At 38.0% G+C, this 15,012-nt stretch overlaps 1 pseudogene; it reads right to left on the minus strand.

Annotated features, from left to right (window-relative positions):
- The window catches only part of LOC127628577 (2-aminomuconic semialdehyde dehydrogenase-like), a 37,413-nt pseudogene extending 24,432 nt beyond the window's left edge, over nt 1–12,981 (minus strand).
- Nucleotides 12,982–15,012: the final 2,031 nt, after the last annotated feature.

Below are 15,012 nucleotides of genomic sequence, written 5' to 3' on the forward strand. Positions count from 1 at the left end.
AAAAATTCAAGCGTTCATGACCTCAAGACTAGATTATTTTAATGCATTGCTGGTGATGTCTTACAAGTTCAATAAATAAACATAAATTGGTTCAAAATATAGCAGCCAGAGTGCTGACTAAAACCAAAAAAATATGATCATATTAGCCCAATTTTATCATCGTTACATTGGCTACCTGTTAAATTTCGTATTCATTTTTAAATTCTGTTAAATACGTACAAAGCTTTGAATGGTCAAGCTCTGCAGTTCTTAAATTAACTTCCACCCTGCTATATTCCATCACGTTCATTATGATTACAAAATGATTGCCTGTTCATAGTTCCTAGAATATCAAAATCAACAAAAGGAGGGAGATCCTCATCCTATTTGGCTCCTAAACTATGTAATTGTCTCCCTAACACTGTTCGGGATGCAGACACACTCACTCAGTTTAAGTCTAGACTAAAGACTCATCTATTTAGCCAGGCATACACCTAATGTATCCATCAACTCACAATTAGGCTGCTTTAGTTGGGTCTGCCAGAACCAGAAACATTTATCATGATCTATAACTCTGCAATAAATTGAATGGCATCTACGCTAATATTTTCCATTTGTTTCCCTGTCTCAACCTCGGGATTCACACCAGAGCCGGCCAGATCCAGCTCCGTTCCCGCTCCGTGTTGGACTCCACTGCTATGTGTTGCTGAATGATGATGATTAACTGCAGCCAGTGCCAGCCACACATCACTTCAGAGGATGAACTGATGCCAACTCCAATCATAAGACATGGGGTACTTCATATGTCACTGCCTGAACCGTGGACTTAGGATAGACCTCAACGAAATGACCTACCGGTTTAACTGCAATGCACATTACTGATCTTTACCTTCATCACCTAAGTCTATTGATGTACAAGACTCTTGAAATGGAATACAAAGACAATCAATTAACTGACAACAAAAGCCTTCATCAGCCAACTAAAAAAGGACAATTAATCTATGTGGACTTGTGCAGTTAATCCAGGATGGTATCAAAGGCATTAGTCATGCAAAATATTTGTGTAAACACTGGCCCTTAACAATTACTTAGTTTACAAATAACTATTATTAGCATTATATCCATGCTGTTTGGCCAGAGGGGAACTGGCCCCCACAGTGAGTCTGGTTTCTCACAAGGTTATTTTTCTCCATTAACCAACATCTTTTGGAGTTTTGAGTTCCTTGCCACAGTCACCTTCAGCTTGCTCACTGGGTTTCTAATTATTTATTGTTAAACACAATTTACAATCATATGTAATCAAACTACACAATGAATACTCTGAAACGATGTGTGCTGTGAAAAGCGCTATACAATTAAAAATGACTTGACGACTTGACAGGGTGGGTGGTACAGACAAAACATTACACACACACACATATTCTCTAGACTTTTTTCTGTTGCAGGACGTTTTATTAGCTACTTGATCTTCTGCCATTTTCTTCATGGGTCACGCACACAAGAGACAAATAAATGAATGGGCAGAGACAGATGGGGAGGTGAAAGAGGCAGCTTTTTAAATTTCTCCTTCTGTTTCCTTGAGTTTATTTAACCTGATTACACTCGACGTATTTCTCACAAGTCAACAAAATTCATTGGAGCATTAGGTCCCCTCCACCAAGCATGGGCCTTGATGGAAAATTGCTTTGATATGACCTGCTGTTCTGTTCACACAGAAAGTTTACATGCATAGTTTAATCTGGCTGTCTAAATGGACACATACAAATGTCTGTTGCTTTACAATAATTATTTTGTTTTTTTTTAATAATCAGTATTGTTTTATAAATTAACACTGGTGGTCATGAACAAAACTAAAACTATGAGCAAGTACACTTGTTTATTATGTGTTCTTGTGTATTAGTCTATTTTTCTTTTATGTTATTAACATTTCACAATATTTTCTGAATTTTATGCATAAATGCAACATCTTTTTGTTTTCAAATTTATACAATTTACATATACAAGTATGTACTGTCTATAAACAGTATTTGTGTGTGTGCTATAATGGTAACACTTTACAATGAGGTTCCAATTGTTAACATTAGTTCATTAGATCCAGTGAACAATATATTTTTCAACATTTATTAATCTTTCTTAATGTAAGTTTTTAAAAAAATACAATTGTTCATAGTTAGTTCATGTTAGTTCAAAGTGCATTGGTAAATAAAAGAATGCAAACTAAATGTATATACTGTCTATGTATGTACAGTTTATGTGTGTGTATCTGTACATGTAATATGTTTACATATACACATACATGCACAGGATATATATATATAATGTGCGTGTGTGTGTGTGATGATTTTAGTGTATGCATAAATACATACAACACATCCTCTTTGTGTTTTCTAATTTATAGCATATGAAAACCCTGTATATACACAATGTAAAATATATACTGTATACAGAATATATAAAATAAAACTTATGGTTCATATTATATTATATTGTAAAATTAGATTATTGCCATTTAAAAATAATTGGATAGTTACCTCCCCCATCAAACCTGGAAAATACAACCCTGGGTGTGGGTGAGAAGATGATCAATACTAAATCCTTTTTCCTTCACATTCACTTTCTCCTTTTTTTGTTTTTGGTGATTCGCATTCTTTGTGCACATCTTCGACCCCTTCTGGGCAGGGAGGAGAATTTGCTATAAAAACAATGATTAAATATTGATATTTTTCGCACCCAAACCTATCATATCGTGTCTGAATGCATGGATTTAACCACTGGAGTCTTATGGATTACTTTTATTCTCCCTTTATGTGGATTTTGGAGCTTAAAAGTTCTGGCACCCATTCACTTGCATTGTATGGACCTGCACAGCTGAGATATTTCTCTAAAAATCTTAATTTATGTTCTGCAGAAGAAAGAAAGTCATACACATCTGGGATGCACAGATGCAAAAATATATTGTTAAATGTTTGTTCATGATACCTAATGCATTAACTAATGTTAACAAATGCAACATTATTGTAGTGGTGGTGGCGTAGTGGACGAGATCCCCACAGCCACCACCATTGTGTCCTTAAGCAAGGGACTTAACTCCAGGTTGCTCCGGGGGGATTGTCCCTGTAATAAGTGCACTGTAAGTCACTTTGGATAAAAGCATCTGCCAAATGCATAAATGTAATTGTAAAGTGTTACCAAAGACCGGTATCATCGTCTAGGACAAGAATGAGTACAAGTAGTATCTTCAGAATGTTGTGCATGAACGTGTGTGTGTAAGTATGCGTGCTCACAGGGTGGTACAGGTCTTCGTCTGTGGTCAACCCATAATAAGATCTGCCAGTGTGAGCTCTGCCCTTTGAGTATAAATGGTGTGTGAGCACGCAGAGACGTGACTGAACACATTCACAAGTTTCCTTCAGTTTTCTCACACAAACGTGCACACGCCCTTAATTAACTGAGAGAACCTTTCAATACAGATCCAAGATATCACTGTAAGAGCTTTCAACATGAATTGCCCGTTGTGCTTTTCTGCACTAGAGCTTGGCGCACACGACGTTTCTTGGTGTGTGACTTATATGCCTTTTTCAAACACAAAGTTAAACTAAAAAGTATTGTTGCAGTACCATGGTAAAATTATGGTGTAATATGTTAATACCATGGTATAATGGGCCCAAAAATCACAAAAAGATGCAGTTCATTACATCAAATGTTGACAAGTTCCAATTCACCAAGTTCGTCAAAAGAAAGCGTACACATTTGGTCTATTATTTTATTGTTTCAAATCCTTTCACTTGAAAAGTGTACTTTTCCTCTGTTTCTTTACAATAAATGTCACCTGGTTTGATATTTTGGTATTTTAAAAAGGTCAGTTTTATCTTCACGTGTGTCCATCACTGGTGTGTAAATCCAACTCATGAGCTGATTCATATGGAACATTCTGAAGCGCATTGTGAGTGTCTGATTGAAGCACAGAACAGCAGTGGGCTTTTGCAGAAAGAAGCACACGTGTTTGTGATGTGCTATGTGTCAGAAAGTCACTTCCCACACTCTGTAAAACTCATGCTTTGATAGTTCTTGGAAACAGTACACTGATTCACGCACCCTGTGGAAAACGAACATGCAAGAATCTGTAATCCCAAACCCAATCTTTGTGCCCATATGGTGTACCATAGGACAGAAAAATCACATATAATGTCTCTTTAATCTGATATGTTTCTTCTAGGCCACAATGAGAATAAATGGAGAGCAAAGTGGAGCAAAATGTAGGCTTTTGCTTAAATATTCTACTTCTAAGAAAGACACAGATAATCTAAATGATCCAAATCCATAGTTTCAGAAGTGATCTCAACAATGTCTCAGACTGTGATCAAATTTGCCAAGATACCAAAGTCTCCAGGCAGAAGACTGAGATTTCAATATGTACTCAACAAATTCTTCCAAAACACAATTATCTAAGCTAAGGTAGCCACATTAATTTAATAGTTATGTTTGCTTGACAAAGCCAACATACTGTAATGCTACAGACATGGTCTAGGTTTTTTTCAAAAGTCACTAAACCAAGACTAAAATTATTCATTGTAAGCTACATCCACAACACTTAGTAAAGACCTTCAGACTGTTCTGACTCTGGTAGCTATGACATTTCTTACTGATCTCACTTATGGTTTTCGCCCAACAGACACTCAAATCTCAGAACAAATCCTATAGACTTACATTGAAGAATGTTCATATGTGTCTCATCACGTCATGCTTATGGTTTCCCAAAGGACTCTTATGTTCAAAGTTTGAAGAGAATCTTATTTTGAAGTTCTGTATCTTTCTCTGTTATGTCTGTCTTCCTGTTCATTGCCCTAATTGTGTCCCAGGTGTTACTCATCTTCTCATCTTGTTAGCCCATGTGTACAAATACCCTCTTGATCTTTGTCCCTGGTTGGTGCTTGTTTGAATATAAGTGTGTTATGAGCCAGCATATTGCTGTAGTGGCTTGCTTGCACTCTTTGCAGTTAAATGTGTCTCCACTGTGATACGATGAAAGTTACCAGTGCAAAATGGAAAATGCTTCTGACATATTACATCAGAGGAATTGTTAAGTGAAAAGTCTCCTTTTAAAAACAAGTGAATTTCAAAACACTAATAGATAATTAAAATGCTTTCAATCACTATAACAATCAGGGTTTTTCCATTTAACATTTTTTGGCAGCCACCAAAGCTAAATTTTGGGTTGCCGAAGCAAATTTAAAACCATATGGCCCAGAGTAAGTGCTTATATATGCTTCTTGTCTGAAATGCGTGAAGCCTGGTTTCATGTGAGTGTGGTTCGAAAACAGGTAAGAGGTGTGAGTGGGGATTTGAGAGATTGAGTTGCTCTCTCTCTCCCTCCCTTTTTCGTGCTTTTCCATTTGGTTTTGTAAAACTTTCAGACAAGGCTTTGTCAAGCCAACAAATAGTCTCGACAAACTTTACCTGCCTAGTTCTATACATTTATTGTATGCCAACAATTGTTTCATTTGTGTCTTTTTTTTTTTCACTCTCAAAGTATTTTTGGTAAAACATCTGAGACCAAGTTGATAATCAAGTGGCGTAACACTTTTTTTTTTTTTTTGAAAGCCCAATAGAGCCGCAGTGTTTACATGATTCATGGACATTAACTTGCATTTGCCTGTGATAAGAGAAAGTATTTAGAAACTGACACTTCACAAGGGACCGAAAAAATAAAGTACTTGTATTTTGTGATTCATTAACTTTTCCAAATCATACAAGACTAAGATTATGCTGAATGCTTCCTCTATATAATTTGTAAACCGATTTGAAATGACAGATGAATCACACAGTGACTCACTCACCCTGCATATTTCGCTTTATCTTGAGTGTGTTTGAGTACAGCTCAGTGTTTAATGATGACTGATTTAACCTCTGAAGAAGTGGTATGAGTTTTTCATGCCCCCAAATGAAAGATTTAAATCTCTGACAAGCCAGCAGTTGGTCTACACCAACCCAGCCTGCAGTTTCCTAGCAACCCTGTGCATGCGCCCAGCATCTGAGGACCAAACTGTGGTGGCTAAACCACAGCGTACACCATTGCAGCATTAATTCACTTCCTCTTTGTCACAGGTTACGGGACCAAATATCTCTTCCTGCATTAGTGCAGAGGAGTCCGTTACCCCAGAAATGATGGTGGCAACATGTAATAGCCACCTGCATTCTGCTGTGGAAGGGTTAGTTTGTCCACACCCTCCCCGCAATGCATCTAGGCGTCCTCTTCACCCTTAAATTGACGTAAAAATGCCTGATGGGGGATGGCGCTTGTCAGTAATTCACTTGAGTGGGGCTGATTTCAGGGTAAATTAACTTTCGTAAACAGCATGTTGATTTTACGTGTAGTTTGTGTTTTTGTTTTTTTCTCCATCTTAGCACAATGGCCTATGAAAGCCCTGAACCGCAAGGTGAAAAATACAAGGTGAAGAAAAAGAAATTGTGTTTTAGTGCCTGCCCAAGTCCTACAACAACAAAAATCTATTTTTCTCCTTTTTTCCAAAAAACACTTTCTCCTCAAGAGGCAGCATATGAGAACTTGTTTGTTTGCTAGCTAATAATTAGCATGCGCCACCAACCTTGGCCACAATGTGCTGCTACCATTAACCATAATGCTCATGCTTCAAAGTTGACAGAATGTCTGTGGTACCTCATCTGTGGATTTATGGTTATTTAACACAATAACAAGAATAGCAAGGCAATCTTAAGAAAAAACATCTATAATATTAGAGAGTTTATTGATGCATGAAATCTCAAATTTTAATGAATATCCCTTAAATGTATGTATTTCATATGGTATTTGTTGTCAAGTGTGACTAAGGGAGTTATTTCTGATTGTTTAATGGCCTTCGCCATTGGGAATCTCGATGCTGATTTTGATATTGTGCTTTTTAATTTGTTGGCCTATGAAAACATGCGCTATATGGACGTCTTTGACCGTTGCCACGCGTCATTCAGTCTTGTCTGTCTTTCCCATTATTATCACTGACACTGTCTAGTCTGAAAGCACCCGTTGTTACATATCGCGTCTCACAATATTAAACAATCAGAGATAACTAACGTTGTCACACTTGACAGTGAATGCCACACGAAACGTGTAACCTGAGGTATATTCATTAAATTGTGTGATTTCATGAATCCGTAGACTAATACTATTAATTATTTTCTTGTCTTGATTAAAGTTATCAAAACTTACTTATTATTGTGTATAATATGTATTTTCTATTGTTACTATAAATCCATGGATAAAGTACAACAGACAGACATTCTGTCAACTTGTAAGCTAAAGCATGTATGAGCATTATACTTCCTGGTAGTGGCACCTGGTGGATGAGATTGGTAGCGCATGCTAATTGTTATCTAGTAAACAAAAGTTTTTGGAGATAACATTTGGAGAGAAAACAAAATTAGAGAGAATTTTGTTTTTGTAGGACTTTGGCTCGGAAGGCACCTTGCAGTTCAGGGCTTCTGCAATGTCCAAACTAGTAACACAACCAGCATTAATCTACCAAGAAAGTGAAAACGCTATGTGATGCCACACTTGTTTGATTACACCAATCAGCCACAACATTAAAACCACCAGCCTAATATTGTGTAGGTCCCCCTTGTGCCAACCTGCATCTCAGAATATATTCTGAGATGATATTCTTCTCAACACAGAGTGGTTGAGAAGAGCGGTTATCTGAGTTGCTGTAAACTTTGTCAGATCTAATCAGTCTGGCCATTCTCTGTTGACCTCTCATCAACCAGGCATTTCCGTCCATAGAACTGCCCCTCACTGGGTGTCCCAGGAGATCAGCAGTTACAAATACTCAAACCAGCCCATCTGACACCAACAATCATCCATGTGATTATCTAATCAGCCAACAGTGTTCCTGCAGTGCATAAAATCAGGCAGATACGTGTCAGGAGCTTCAGTTAATGTTCACATCAACCATCAGAATGGGGAAAATTGTAAACATGTTATTGTCTCACCTTCTGTTGGGGGTCTTTGCTGGTGAGTGCTCCATTGTTGTTGGAGGGATCAGAGGGCACTCCAGTTTTCCACTGACGAGTCGCCTCCACAAAATGAGAGGAATTCTGGGTAAAAGCTCAGTTCAACACAGATTCTGCTGGTACACAGACAGATTGAAGAACGAAGAAAGAGGGGGGAAGAAAGGGAGGTAAATAAGTATCTTTAACAAATAATGAAGGACTTCGATGTCTCTTAAATAAATCATACAATTATAATTGGGCTCTGTAAACTCATATTTGGATGCGTGTGTGTGCGTGATGAAAAACTCAGAGAAATACAGAGAGAGAATAAATGTTAGAGATCATAATATGCTTTGCTCCTACACTAAATGCATTCTGAGCACCTCGGTGTGGCAGAAATCAGAACTACAAGGCAGACGAAGTCATTTCTTGACTATAGACAGTTTTAAATGGAATATTAGCTTACTGCATACTGTGTTGTAGACACTTAATGCTGCATACTATGTGCAGTAACAATAAACATTTCAAAAAGTATTTTACATTGCACGTTTATTTCAGTGAGTGACATCCTGTTATATTTCAGAAATATAAACAGTAATTATTATTTTTTTTTTGACAATATCATTTTGATTGGATTGTTTGAGCATAGTATTTTCATTTGTTTTGCTACAGAAAGCAAGTGTAATGTCAATTGGCTACACTAAAAAATATATTCTGATTGACCAAGCTGTGTATCACCTGACCAGCGGAGAAGCTGGTTCGTACTGTAGTGCTGATGCATTGCTCCATGCCAGCATCGGCAGATGTAACAGCAGGGTTTAAATGTAAATAAAGCTTCTTACAATCTGGCGCACTATGTTCAGTTATCAGTCTCACTGTGCTCCCCATAAATTTGATCAATAGCACATCAGAGTGGGACACCAATGCATCCCCCGCGTGCGGGCCGTACCAAACACAGTGTTGACCACACCAATTGGAAAACCATGAAGACACACACCCACATAATATATAGAAATATGTACACAATTCAGATATGGCAAGTATGGTGAAGCCCAGGGCTGGACTGGTAATCTGGCATACCGGGCATTTTCCCGGTGGGCCGACGCACTTTGAGGCTGATCAGGGGCTGACTGGCCATCGGGAGAACTGAGCAGGCCGGTGCCCGAATGGGCCATGATAAGATAAAATGAGCCGCCGCGTTATGCAGAATGGACCACAAAATGGCACCACGATATGCAGAAAAAGACAGCGAAGACAACTCAATAACTTTTGGCCAGTTCTATGTAAAATCCTGGGCCGATTTCTCTTCCCAGTCCAGCCCTGGTGAAGCCAATGTATTTTCGCCCCTCAACAGCTTCCTCCAATGGCTGACACGTCATCCAGGCAGAGACTGAAATAGTTTCACTTGGCTTGGCCACCGCTGTGTTTCCTGTAGCAAGAGCAGGGGGCTATCTTAAAGGCCAGGAGGTACAGTGGTAGGTTCTTCAGGCTTCAGACCAGCAACAGACAGAAAGTGATTTCACAAAATACACAAACCATGTAATCAGACCAGCTAGACATATGTTATGGTAAAGCCCCCATTAAATTATGTGAGATGCAAAGTTTTCTTTACTCTGTTGAAATATTTTGTACTGAAATGGCAAGTTTGGCCTGTACAACTCAAACGACTCATCCCTTTTTCAAATTGCCAATATCTTTTAATTTGTGAGTCATGTGAGTAAGGGTGACAGTGGAGTTTCTGGTGCCCCCTAGGGTATGATGGTCCACCACTAGGGAGTTGGTGCCTTGATTAACTTACAACACAATTCATGGAGTGGACTTTTTATCTGACCTGTTACTCGTCTTAGGTAACGACACTTCAAAGTTCAAAACTGCATTTTTTGCTTTCTTGAGGGGATGCCACTCAAAAGCTCGTTCAAAATGAAAGTGAGAAAATGAATCTCTTCTCAGAGGGCCCTTCCACAAGACAGTTAGCAAAGGTAATGCCATTACATACAGTAATGCCATTCCTTCAGAGTACCCACTTCAAGGGCTCTGCAGTTCTGAGTGAGTACATGGCATAGGGAGCATTGATTGAGCCCTTGCTTTCCCAGTTCTATGCATGTCATTACTTTTGGTCTGTTTTTCCGAATGAGTGATATGGCAGATTTACACATTTAAATTTGGTTATTTTTGTTAACTTTTAGAAGTACAGAACACTAGCATATAGATGGCCTCAGAGCTAATAGATTTGGACTAAATGCCACATAACTCTATTCGATTTCATAGGGTCTTTAAAATTGTAAGTACACAACCCAACTCCTACAGGACAGCGTATTGTGTAGTTGAGACAACCCAGGTGGCCCATCTGACTACAGACATTAGTGTGATGCAAGACAGATGAAGCAAAGTAACGGAAGTTGTATGCTGCTCATAGAATGTTATAGACTTCCCTGGGGAAAAGAGCTAGAATGGTGAACTGTGGCAGGGAATACAGCATACACTAGGGCTTAAACTGAAAGAAATTGTTCAGTCATCATAGTAAATGATAGACTGATATATCATCTGGACAGATTGACTGGCCGATATGGTTATATTGGCCACCCAGCTCACTAGATATTGGTATCTGTTCTAATTTATTGCCTTATACTATGGTGATATAACACAGTACAGTAGTGTTACCCCAGTCTTTAGACTCCGCCTGGGCAAATTTCTCCACACTAGCCTCTAGTCTGCCAAATAGGTCTGCCAGTTTATACAGTTCTTGAGATCTTTCAGCAGGGCTTTTAGCTGACCAATCTGGAAAGGCTCATTTGACTGCACTCACTGCAGCTTCCACCTACAAGCATTCAGAAAGGGTTTACTCGCTTATCCACGTTTTTCCTGAAGGCAGAAGTGTACCATAACAGACGCCTCTTTTCAGTTTCCGGTCTCAAATATTTTCTTCAAGTGTGATGTGGAGTGTATTAACTGTGTAAAAATTGTCAAGCATGTGTGATACATTATAGAGTTGCAATGACCGTTTTTTGACAGTGCCTCACCTGTCAAAGTTTAAAAAGTGGGTGCATGACATGAGGCTATGAACAGAGGTGAGTTACGCTGATATCATAAACTAAAGTTGTTATTACAGCCAACAACTGCACAAGTTGACCCTGAACTCAGTTTTACTCTAACTGGCTTAAAATGGTTGTTGTTCTCTGTCTGGAATGCTCCTATTGGTAGATTTTGTCTTGCTGCTTATGGAGACCAGAGCCAATAAACAGTCCAGCAACGATTTGAATCCTCATGGTAGAGCCCAGTGGTTAGTCTGGAAAAATATCCAAAATTCAGCCATGCAACTCTCTGTGGCGTAAGCGGAGGCACACATAGAAATTTTGTTAATTAGCATTACCTAGTTAGCATACACTAGCTAGCATGTTCAAATGCCAACTCAGTATGTATGTGTATTTTCTAGCAGGAGCAAGTCTTGGTACTAGTCCGCCAAGATACGTATAGCAAAGTTCAGCCATGCAACTCCTATTTGGGATAAACTGATAGGATCTTTGACTTATCAAAGTAAAATAATCTGTTATCTGTTAGCCAACTGGCTCACTTGCATGTTACATGTTAAACCAATTGGATCGCATGGTGTAAGCAGATTGGTCCTGTGGCTTGTTATCGGGTAGCCGATCAAATTGAATCTCTATTTGTTAACATATAAATGGCTCAGTTTTGCTGATAAGCTGGTTTCTTTGCAGCGTGCTAAAAGAGTTGTCTCTGAAACCCTCCTCCGCCCCAGCTTCCACATGCCTAGATCTGCTTCATGGGGATTGTTTGTAATGTCACAGCATCAGCATTGTCAATATCAAGAGATGTCTCTAGGATTTCAAAACTTCAAGAGCTGAGGCCAAAACATTAGGGGGTGAGGGTATCTTTTTTCATTTTCTTTTTTTTTTTTTTTTACAATTTGTTTCTGGTGACTTTTAGAGCAGCATTTTTACATTTTTAAGCATCTAAGGATTCACATGAAATTGTTAAAGTTTCTCACTGTGACCTAAAAAAAAAAGCCAGCTGTGACAGTACCATAGTAAAGTGATGGTAATATTATGTATTTTGATATACTATAGTATTTACAGGATAGATAGCTTAAGTGTCTCAGTTCTCTGAATGATTTTCATCTAAACATCTGGAACCTTCTGAATGTAATTTAATTGACACCTTATTAGTTCTAGTTATTTGCACTTATTAGGACTACAGAAGACTGTAAGGTGGGGGGGTGGCCTTTCAGATGAGCATATTTCACAAGTTGTTTGGTGTCTTGCTTTATACTAGTAGTTGGTAGGATGTTGTGTAAACTTGTGTCTAAAAAAAAAATAAAGTTATGCAAAGCCCATGACCTTATTTTCAGAAAAGTATAAATACTTAAGCACTTTAAGTTGAATTAAGGTGGTGTCTTCCAATTTGTCCTATTCATCAAATAACATGCAGCATATAATATAACACAAACATGCCCAAATCTAGTCCTTTTCTTCTGTTCCACTGACCCTCATGACTTCTTGCGGTGTGAGACGCAGCTTACTTTGGTTTAATATTTATCAAATGGACCTCGAGGCCCACTAGATTTCTTTTGTTTTTATGACCTGTGAAAAGTAAATGGGACCAAAGGTACATCAACCGGCTCAGCAAACCAACTTACTTGGAATTTGTGTCTTCAGCCAATTAATTGTGTCGGGTTACATATTTTTTAAAGGTGAAACTGCTGTGAAATTTTTACAATTGACACCATTATTAAAATGCTCACTTATGTGTATGTTCCAGATTATATACATTTTCCAAGTATTAGATCTGCAGAGATGCATAATGTATTTGTACTTGAAAATGAACATCTTTATGTTGAAACTGAGGAAAAAAACATAGAGACAAATATCTCACCTCTTCTGGTCCACTGTCTGGAACTTTGCCATAACTCTCTCCAGTGGACAGGTCATAAGAATCTAGAAGTTTGGAGCATGGGACACATTTTTCACCGATATAGTTTTCCATCAATAGATAATTCATGTCTTTTGCCTATTTAGAAATTGCTGAAAAAATCTGACAATGTGATCTGAAATGTTTGCAGAGCCGGCAACAGCCCTGTTGCATGAGAGCTTCCACCAGTCTGTGGTTTACTCTATTGCAATGCATTTATTTACTCATGCAATGAGTGTTTGTATAAACCAAAAGGGCTTCTCCAACAGATATATGACACTTATGTATTAGGCCAGTAGTTGGAAATGTAACTAATAACAACTAACAGCATTGAATCAGAAACTCATTTAAAAAAAACTAAAACTATTCAAAAGAACTGCAGTTAGATCAGATAGGAAAATAAGTGAATATAATATCATGTATGCAAAAGTGCATGACTTCTGCATCTACTGATTGATGGTTCCAAACTCGATCTTTAGGAACTGGATCCAGAATTGAGACATCGTCATCAGCATGGACTGCATGTACTTTGGAAGGAGCCGCATTATGGAATAAGTTGGTTATTTTGCTTTCAGACTGAAGGAACTAAATGTTGTCTCTAGCTTGCTCTTGCACAACAATTACTACAGAAAACACTTGTGAGAGACATGACTTGTGTTAATCATTCTGTTTGACCTTCGCAACGTTACAAACTATCAGGCGCTTCAAACTGGCCATTTTATTAGTTGCTGATTTTTCTGACAATCATCGCTAGATGCTATTTTTTGCTGACATTTGCTCATGTAAAGTATGCTTGATCTAAAGTATAGTATGATAGAATAGAATATGAAAAAAGAGTGCTCTCTTTAATATAAACCAGCCTCTCAGGTTTTACCTTTCAGGTTACATTGATGCATATCTCCACAAAATATAATTGAAGCAACAGGCTCTTTAGACTTGATTAACATAGTTATGGATCTATTATAAAACCATCAGATGTGCAGAAATCCAGTCCTGAATGTATCAGCTCATGTATCAGATCTGTCACTGTATGATGGCATGTACAGTACATAATGTTTTTCAAAAGATGAAGTATCATCCAGAAACACAGGGTGAATAAAGGTCAAATTGGGACATCTTCTAATTATTTGTAATTGATGTTGTTTAAAATATGATCCAAATGGCTACATCAATCAGTGTCATCCTATATTAGTTTATGATTCATTTATTGCAGAAAAATATACACATAATGACAGATGATAAAGCTGAGGTGTCCCACTTTATCTGTGTTCAGCCTATAGCAGTAGCATTTGTATGGCGTTACTGGGATTATTTGAGATTGGTGATTAAATTTTTTTTTTCACTTGTTGTTTGTGTGTATGTATATTAATTGGCATGCTACAATGTCCTTGATGAACACACTATGAAGATGGATATGGATGGGACACGAGAGGCCCATACCGAAGCTTTAAGTAAAGCCCCATCTCACACAAAAATATACATTTCCAGTGCCTCACTATAACTCCACCACATTTAAAGGGACTTAAGATAAAGGTGTGTTTATGATTGGGCAATTGCAGAAAGGGCAGAGGCAGTCCACTTACTTCGCCTGGTGAGATACACATTTCTGCATGACAGAATTATTAAAAGTGACTCCTTTAAAGGCAACAGTGAAGAAGTCTCTAAGGCCATATCCACCCTAATATGTTTTCGATTTAAAACAAATTTTCTGGTTCCTGACGTCATCGTCTAATGTATGCAGTACTAGAGAGTGTTTTTGAAAGTCTCTGTTTTTGGTTGTGAAAAAATGCTATTCCGGAGTGGATGAGAGGTGTAGCGAAATCAAGATACATAACAGTTTGAGAGTTCTCAGAGCCCAGCAAAGAGAGACAGGCAACACTAATGCTGCCTTCAAGTAGACCTGGGAAGCTCCTACCTCCAAGTCGTGCATTTGTTATTATGGCATGAAACTAAATACGGAAGACGACACAGTGAAACAAACATACAACAAATTATGGATTTTTTTTTCTTCTCTCTATTGTACCAGTGATTAAGCATAACTGAACACGCCTGCATCGCTTTTACATGACTTATATGATCAATTAATGTATGGCATCTAACAAATAA

This window comes from Xyrauchen texanus, chromosome 35, assembly GCF_025860055.1.
Source record: "Xyrauchen texanus isolate HMW12.3.18 chromosome 35, RBS_HiC_50CHRs, whole genome shotgun sequence".
Classification (NCBI taxonomy): domain Eukaryota; kingdom Metazoa; phylum Chordata; class Actinopteri; order Cypriniformes; family Catostomidae; genus Xyrauchen; species Xyrauchen texanus.